General features: G+C 40.3%; 1 long non-coding RNA gene across 1 annotated transcript in view; it reads right to left on the reverse strand.

Annotated features, from left to right (window-relative positions):
* Positions 1–6,978, reverse strand: part of LOC103746665 — a 100,427-nt gene extending 93,449 nt beyond the window's left edge. Inside the window, exon 1 of the long non-coding RNA XR_607809.2 lies at positions 6,900–6,978. This is a non-coding gene — a long non-coding RNA (uncharacterized LOC103746665). The remainder of the gene's footprint in view (positions 1–6,899) is intronic.
* Positions 6,979–7,237: the final 259 nt, after the last annotated feature.

Consider the following 7,237-nt stretch of genomic DNA (forward strand, 5'->3'; position numbering starts at 1 on the left):
AGGAAGGAAGGAAGGAAGGAAGGAAGAAAACCTTAATAGCGCTAAGCAGGTAACCAACAGCTCTGGAGGCAGGTGGAATTGATGGTCACAGTCTCTCCTCCATCACCAAGCACACATACTGAATACTGAGTGTTATCCTTGGCATGTACAAATCATCATCACTAGCACTTTTGGCGTGTACAAATCATCATCACCTACCTAGCACTTTTGTGTCAGAGACTGTTGACACTAAACCAGTTAATCTTCAAAATAACCTTATGAGGGCTAGTATTATAGCCTCAGTTAGTAAAGTAATTGCCTAGATGCATGAAGGCCTGAGTTCATCCCCAGTACCCATAAGACCCAGTATATTGGTATATCCCTGTAATCCCAGTATCCAGGAAATGCAGGCAGGAGGATCAGAAGTTAAAAAGTCATTCTCAGCTATGTAGTAAGTGTGAGGCCAGCCTGGGCTATAAGAGACCCTGACTTTTTTAAAGCCCATGAGATAGGTACTGTTAGTCTCTTATTATAGATGTGACAATTAATGCATAGAAAATTAGTAATCTAAGGGCCAAAGAGATGGCTCAGCAGTTAAGAGCACTGACTGCTCTTGCAGAGAACCCGGGTTCAATTTCAGCACCCACATGGTGGCTAACAACCATCTGCAACTCCAGTTCCAGGGGAATCCAATACCTTCTTCTGACCTCCACAGGCATTGCATGATACAGGTGCACTTACACACCTGCAGGCAATACACTCATACACATAAAAATAACAAATAAAATATTTTTAAAAAATAAAATGAGTAATTTATCGTTTTCACTACATGTCAGAACCAGGATTCTAACTCAGCCAATCTTATTCAGAGCACATGCTCTTAACAATCACAATGTAAGACCACACATAATAAACATCCATTCATCTGAATGATATAAAGTCCATCCAGCATGCAGAGTTCAGGCAGGCAAATGGGGATTCAGAGGAAGGGGCAACATTAATCTCAACAGCACCATTTGTGTTAAAAAGGAAATCTCTATTCGCTCCCATCAGACAGGACTGATTCCCAAATCAATAAAACTTGGAGAAGGGATAGGGCAATGCCAGGGGAATTCCATTTAGTTGCAGATCAGTTATTAGCATAAGCAGTCATCAAAGTGTTTTGGGAAAGCCATAACTCATGGTAAAATTGATGGTAAAAGACTTTGAAATGAATTTATGATCCTCATGCTCCAATAAAAATTATACACATATTTCTTTTAGCCCATTTGTCCATCTCTCCTATGATAAAAGACCCTGAGCTAGTGAGAAAGCTGTTCTATCTGCATTTGATAGAAAAATGATGTCCAATCTCAACAGTATTCAAAGGGAAAAAGACAGCAAAGAATTTCTGCAGTGAACTGTAAGAAGCTAGCTCAAAAAAGAAAGAAAGAAAGAAAAGAAGAGGAGGAGGAGGAGGAGGAAGAGGAGGAGGAGGAGGAGGAAGAAGAAGAAGAAGCTAACACTCCTCCAGCAGCCCAGGTTTGCAGATTCTTTTCTGGATGCTAACTTCCCAAAGATGGAGAGTTAACTTTTGTCTCAGTAACTCAGCACATGAACAGGTTTTAGGTGTGATGCCTCATCAAGGTATCATGTGATGGGCATCTTGATTTACAGAGTTTCCATTAAAGCCACATTACAGGATCTCATGGTGCTGTGTGTCACATTGCCATCTTCTGTGCATGGTCATCAATGTTTTAGATAATTAAGTCACACGTGAATTTGGGTTACACTTGAGTATATGATGTACATCATCTAAAACTGATTAGGGTCTGTGGGCATTGCATGCACATGGTGCACTTACATACATGCAGGCAAAGAACTGGTACATATACAATAAAAATTTTTAAAGTAAGAAAAAATCCAATTTAGGAGGCTGAAAAAATGGCTCAGCAGTTTAGAGCGCTTGCTGCTCTTATAAAGAAGATGCAAGTTCAGTTCCCAGCACCTACATCAGGTAGCTCAAAATCACCTGTAACTCCACTTCCAGGGGATCTGATGCTCCCTTCTGGCTTCTATGGAAACCTGCACGGACACACACACACACACCACACACACACACACACACACACACACACACACACACACACATGCACGCACACATACTAAAAATAAATATTTAAACAATATAATAAAATTATAAAGCTATTTAGGATAGGCTATCCAAATTTTCTATGAGTAATTTGATAAGATATTTTCAGGGTCTTTAATAAAAGAAATTAATTTTGTCACTAGTAGCACCTGCTCCAAACCTCATCCTTCAATATTCCTAAAGTCAACAATGGGATTTCCAGCAACTAAACAGCTGCTTCTTGTTATTGGAAAATTACTCAGATGGCCAGAAAAGAGAAAAATCCCAGGAGTGGCTGCTATTGAGGAATCAGAATAAAAGTAACCATGACATATCTCCATACCCTAAATTAACAGCAAGTCGATTCTAGAGAAGATGCAATAGCCTCAAATTGAGAATATGAGATGAACAGGTCAGAACACGAACACAATCCCTAAATGTCACAACATTCCAAGGAGAACAGAGAAAACAAATTTGTCTTTCAAGCATATAATTTTCTCCACTCAGAATGCAAACATGACCCTATTAATCCAAATCAAACCAACAACTTAGGACATTTTTCTTATATACAAGGTTAATATTCAGACAAGCAACTAAATTTCTAACCCTGAGTTCAAACATCTGTGAACTGACCCCCACAAAGTTCAGTAACCCTGAGTCGTTGGATACAGGAAACACACAAGATAGATTTGGGTTTATTAGTGACTTTTCTACATTATGAAGTCTCCAAGTGTGGCTGGTTAAGCCTCATTTCTCCTGCCAGATTAACTTATAAGGAAAATTTGAGAGCTATTATACATTCAAGAGATTCAAGAGATGATCCAGCTCTCTATCACTGTCTTCTGTATAAGTTTATTCATTTGTGTGTGTGTGTGTGTGTGTGTGTGTGTGTGTGTGCATGTGCACACCAGAGGTGACATCAGGTATCTTCCTCTATCACTCATCACATTAGTTTTTGAGACATGGTCTCTTATTGAACCTTGATCTCACTGATTTGGCAAGACTAGCTGGCCAGCAAGCAGGGTCCTCTTGTCTCTACTTTCCAACACTGCAGTTACAGGCACATGCCCCTATACCTGGCTTTTCACATGTGTGCTGGAAATATGAACTGAGACCCTCGTGCTTGCACCACAAGAAATTTACTGACTGAGCCATCTCTCCAACCTGTCTATATAACTTTAATCTCTTTTCCATACAGACCTTTATTCCCCTACTATGTGCTACATGACCTTAGGATCTCTAAAACTAAATGCCATGTTTATTCAGTCATGAAATCTCATTGGATCTTCTTGAAATGCATTTGAAATTATGAAGACAAAGTTCATAAGCCCAGTAAAGTCTTAATCCTTTAATACTGAACTAATTCACTGAGTGCCTCAACTGTGGAAAATAGTCATATACTATCCAAATCACACAATCATTGGCACAGAAACATCCATAAATATCAGAAAATCATACACAGTTAACTTTTAATTATCCACACTAATGAAGGGGAACAGTGGCATAGTTAATCCAAAATAGTCTAAAACCCAATAATAATTTCTACTAGGATTCAAAATTCACTATGTGACTTTCTTCCCAGATTTACCTTCTGGTTATTTTCCATGATTAATATCAAGGAATTAAAAAGAAACCAATCTCAATTTCTATCTTAAAGTCTTAAAATGTAAAAACTTCAGCCTCCATCCCAGGCTTGCAGAACTAACATGTAATGTCTTTCATCCAAGTTTATAATACAATAACTTTGTATAATCTTATCTTGAACTTTCTATGGGCTATTAAGTCTTAATGCCATGCCTCCCCCAAAATTAATGTGCAGGATTTGTGCTTGTCATTCTGTTATTTTCCTTATGTGTGTGTTGTGTGTGCATGCCATATACATACATGCACATACAAATAGGTGTGTGTGGAAGCCGGAGGTGAATTCGTTCCTCAGGCATTATCCACCTTGTTTTTTGAGACGGGATTTCTCATTGACCTGGAACTCACCAGTTAGGCTAAGCTGGCTCACCAGCAGGCTCACCCACCTGTTTCCATTTCCCCAGCAATATTACAAGGATACCCCACCATACCCAGCTGCTTCACATGGCTTCTGGGGATCGGGGGATCATACTAAGGTCCTAGTGCTTGCTCAGCAAGCACTTTATCAACTGAGTTATCTGCCCAGCCAGAGTTCATGACCTCTCAGTTCTTCCTCTCTCTTCTTTCTAAATCATTCTATTCAACTCTGTGTTGCTCATCTATGCATTAGTTAGACCATTAAAGGACCTTAACTATTCAGCTATTCCTGTCATAATAAATAACACTGAGTAATAAGCCTACCACCAAACCCAGTGACTTAAAACAACTGCTATTTGTTGCTGGCTCACAGATCTTGAACTTGGCTGGACTCAGGTCAAGCCTTTGATTTCCCCTGGTTGTTTTGGACCACTGCTGTATGGGACTTACAAGAGCACAAGATGAGGCAAGCTACCCATGCATACTTAAAGCCTCTGCTTACATCGTACCCATGATGTAAGCTACAGGCTATAGAAGCTACACTGCCAAGCCTAGAGTCAGTGGAGCCAAGAAAGTATAGTTCACCCAAGGAAGAAAGAAGAAGAGCAAATTTCTGCAGAAAAGCAATCTAGTCCACCATTTAATATGCATTACATTCCCAAGCAGGTTCTGGAAATACTAAACTGAATTAAGTCTTAATTGATTTCTGTCCTTGAAGAGCTCACATCAGGAAAAAAAAAAAGATAACACTAAAACTGCTAAGTAAGGAAATGTTCAAAATACTATGTGGGAAGGGCAAATAAAGGAATCTAGTACTTCTTGTGCTTAAAGAATCAGCAAGAACTTTACATTTGACTGTCTAAGGAGGTCCTTGAAAATAAGTGAGTTTTCAGGGGAAGAAAAGATAGAAAATACAGTAGCAAACTGCTCAGTGAGTGACAGGCTGTATAGCCTGACTACAGTCTAGCACACGTGAGTGTAACTGAGGCCATTAACCCAATAAGCTAAGTTGGGACTATAAAATATTTTATAGATCAATGAGTTCAGAAAATTTACAAATGGTAGTCACAGATTTCAAATGGGGCAACAAGAGATATGACTCTCATAGCCAGAACTTGATTTGGAAACAATCCCAGTGGCAGGATGGAGAAGAGAGGAGAGGGATATGAAGATGCTAGAGGCAGGAAGGTCAGCTGAGGGACTATGGTTCCATATATGTTTCAAGTACCACAATCAGGCCCTGTGCCAGGACAGCACCAGAAGCAAAGACAGGAAGGAAGTCAATTTGAGAAATATTTTAGATATAGAATCAGATAGTGATTGGGTAAGAGAGATAAGGGGCCTGGATGTTGTATTCTAAGCTTGCACACCTAGTTATAAGGCTAAGCCATTCCTTCTTTCTGCTTCCAGAGCACTCTACACTGCAGCTGCCCCTCTCTGTACCTCCCCAGGAGACTATGAATTCTGCCTCTTAGCCTAATTGAAAGCCGGAGGGCAGCAAAAACACAAGAAGAGTGGAAGCATAGGAAGAATCATTTGATGAGAAAAGATTGATATATCCCTTTCCATAATCAGTGAAACACAGGTGAACAGATTTAGCAGGTTCTTTATCGAGTGCCTTTAATCACCTGACTCCAATCAATACTCCTTTAGAGGAACATAAATTAATTCCCCAAACAAACAGCTTGTGCCTGAGGAGAGATGCCTGTAGTGTTTACACACTCCAGCTCCCTTGTGAATTGCAAGGGCGGGAGAGAAAGAAAGGCAATGAGCTCAGAGGCAGAGTCTGTGCATAGAAATGCACAGGGTCAGAGAGCAAGTCCTCCAGCTGTGCTGACACTACATTAGTCTGAACTGGCACTGGAACAAAGTCACCCACATATGACACAGCCCCACTCAGATCACAAGCTGAGTTGGATGGTTATATAGCTTCTCCACCCGGAATGCTTTCCATCTTTCTACAACCACCAAGACACCTAGCCTCTAGAACTCCAAACTCCCAACAGAGCCTAATGGAAAAGACCGGTGCTGGGACTGTTATTCAAGCCTGGTTTGCAGGCCATTGATCAAGCCACTTTCCCACTATGGCTCCCATTTCTACATCTGTGCAAATGAAAATTAATACCTTCTTCCCTACTCACACTGTTCTGCAAGCTCCAGTGCACATAGAAACAGAATATTTCTTCCCCTCATCCAATATATTACCCTGCTAAATGACCGATTTACATAAAGGACTGTCAAGTAAAATAGCTTACAAAACTTCTCCTAAGCAGAGGGTCCACAAAAGGAATGTGTGGCATCTGCAACCAGAGCTGGCTTGGCACTTAATGTCTTACCTTCAATCGTTCTCCTTCCTATTTCCTCTGACAAGAAAAGCCAGACCAAAATTCTAAAGATCAGCCACCCGTGCTGAGAACAAGGCCAAGGGTTAACACAGGCCTTTCTAAATGATCCCAGTTGTTGTTTGAAATAATGGCAACCATTATCCTCATTATTAATAAGGGCTATTCCACCCAACTGGTGTGTATGTCCTGCTTAAATGTGAGGCAGAGAGGTCAAGGCATGAAGAATTAGACTAGTCTTTTCATTTTTCCTTTCTTTTCAGAATGACCTCAGGGTAACTTCATAGAGATTCAACCAGCGCTGGAAATGCTTTTTCCTGCTTGTGGGCCCTTCCAGATCAGTCATCACTCTTCTTACAGCCTGTAATCGCCAACACCCCCCCACACACACACACACACAAGCCAGTTCTAGTTTAAGAATTAATATGCAAATTCCCTAATTACATAGGCAAGAATTTTACAGGTCTCACCTGGATTGGTAGATAATTTCCTAGGTCTCTGTCTTCCTCAGTAGCAGATCTGGGAACTCCAACTTCAGGATTGTCATAGAAAGCATTACTCTCACTAAACTAACCAACCCTCAGAATTAGCCAAGAGAAAGTGTATATTGATCTGACTTGGTGACGTGAGAACAGAGCCACTTTCTTTGATGATTAACCTTTTCAGAGACCTCTCAGGCTACAAAGACTCTTAGTTGGTAGAAAAGAAAATCACTGAAGAATCATTAAAATGTCCCTAGAACCACTATCTTTGTACCATTCTCTCCTCTAAAATAATAAAATTGCTCAGATGTTGAGCCTCTTTTAGA

This window comes from Nannospalax galili, unplaced genomic scaffold (assembly GCF_000622305.1).
Source record: "Nannospalax galili isolate Female #2095 unplaced genomic scaffold, S.galili_v1.0 scaffold784, whole genome shotgun sequence".
NCBI lineage: Eukaryota > Metazoa > Chordata > Mammalia > Rodentia > Spalacidae > Nannospalax > Nannospalax galili.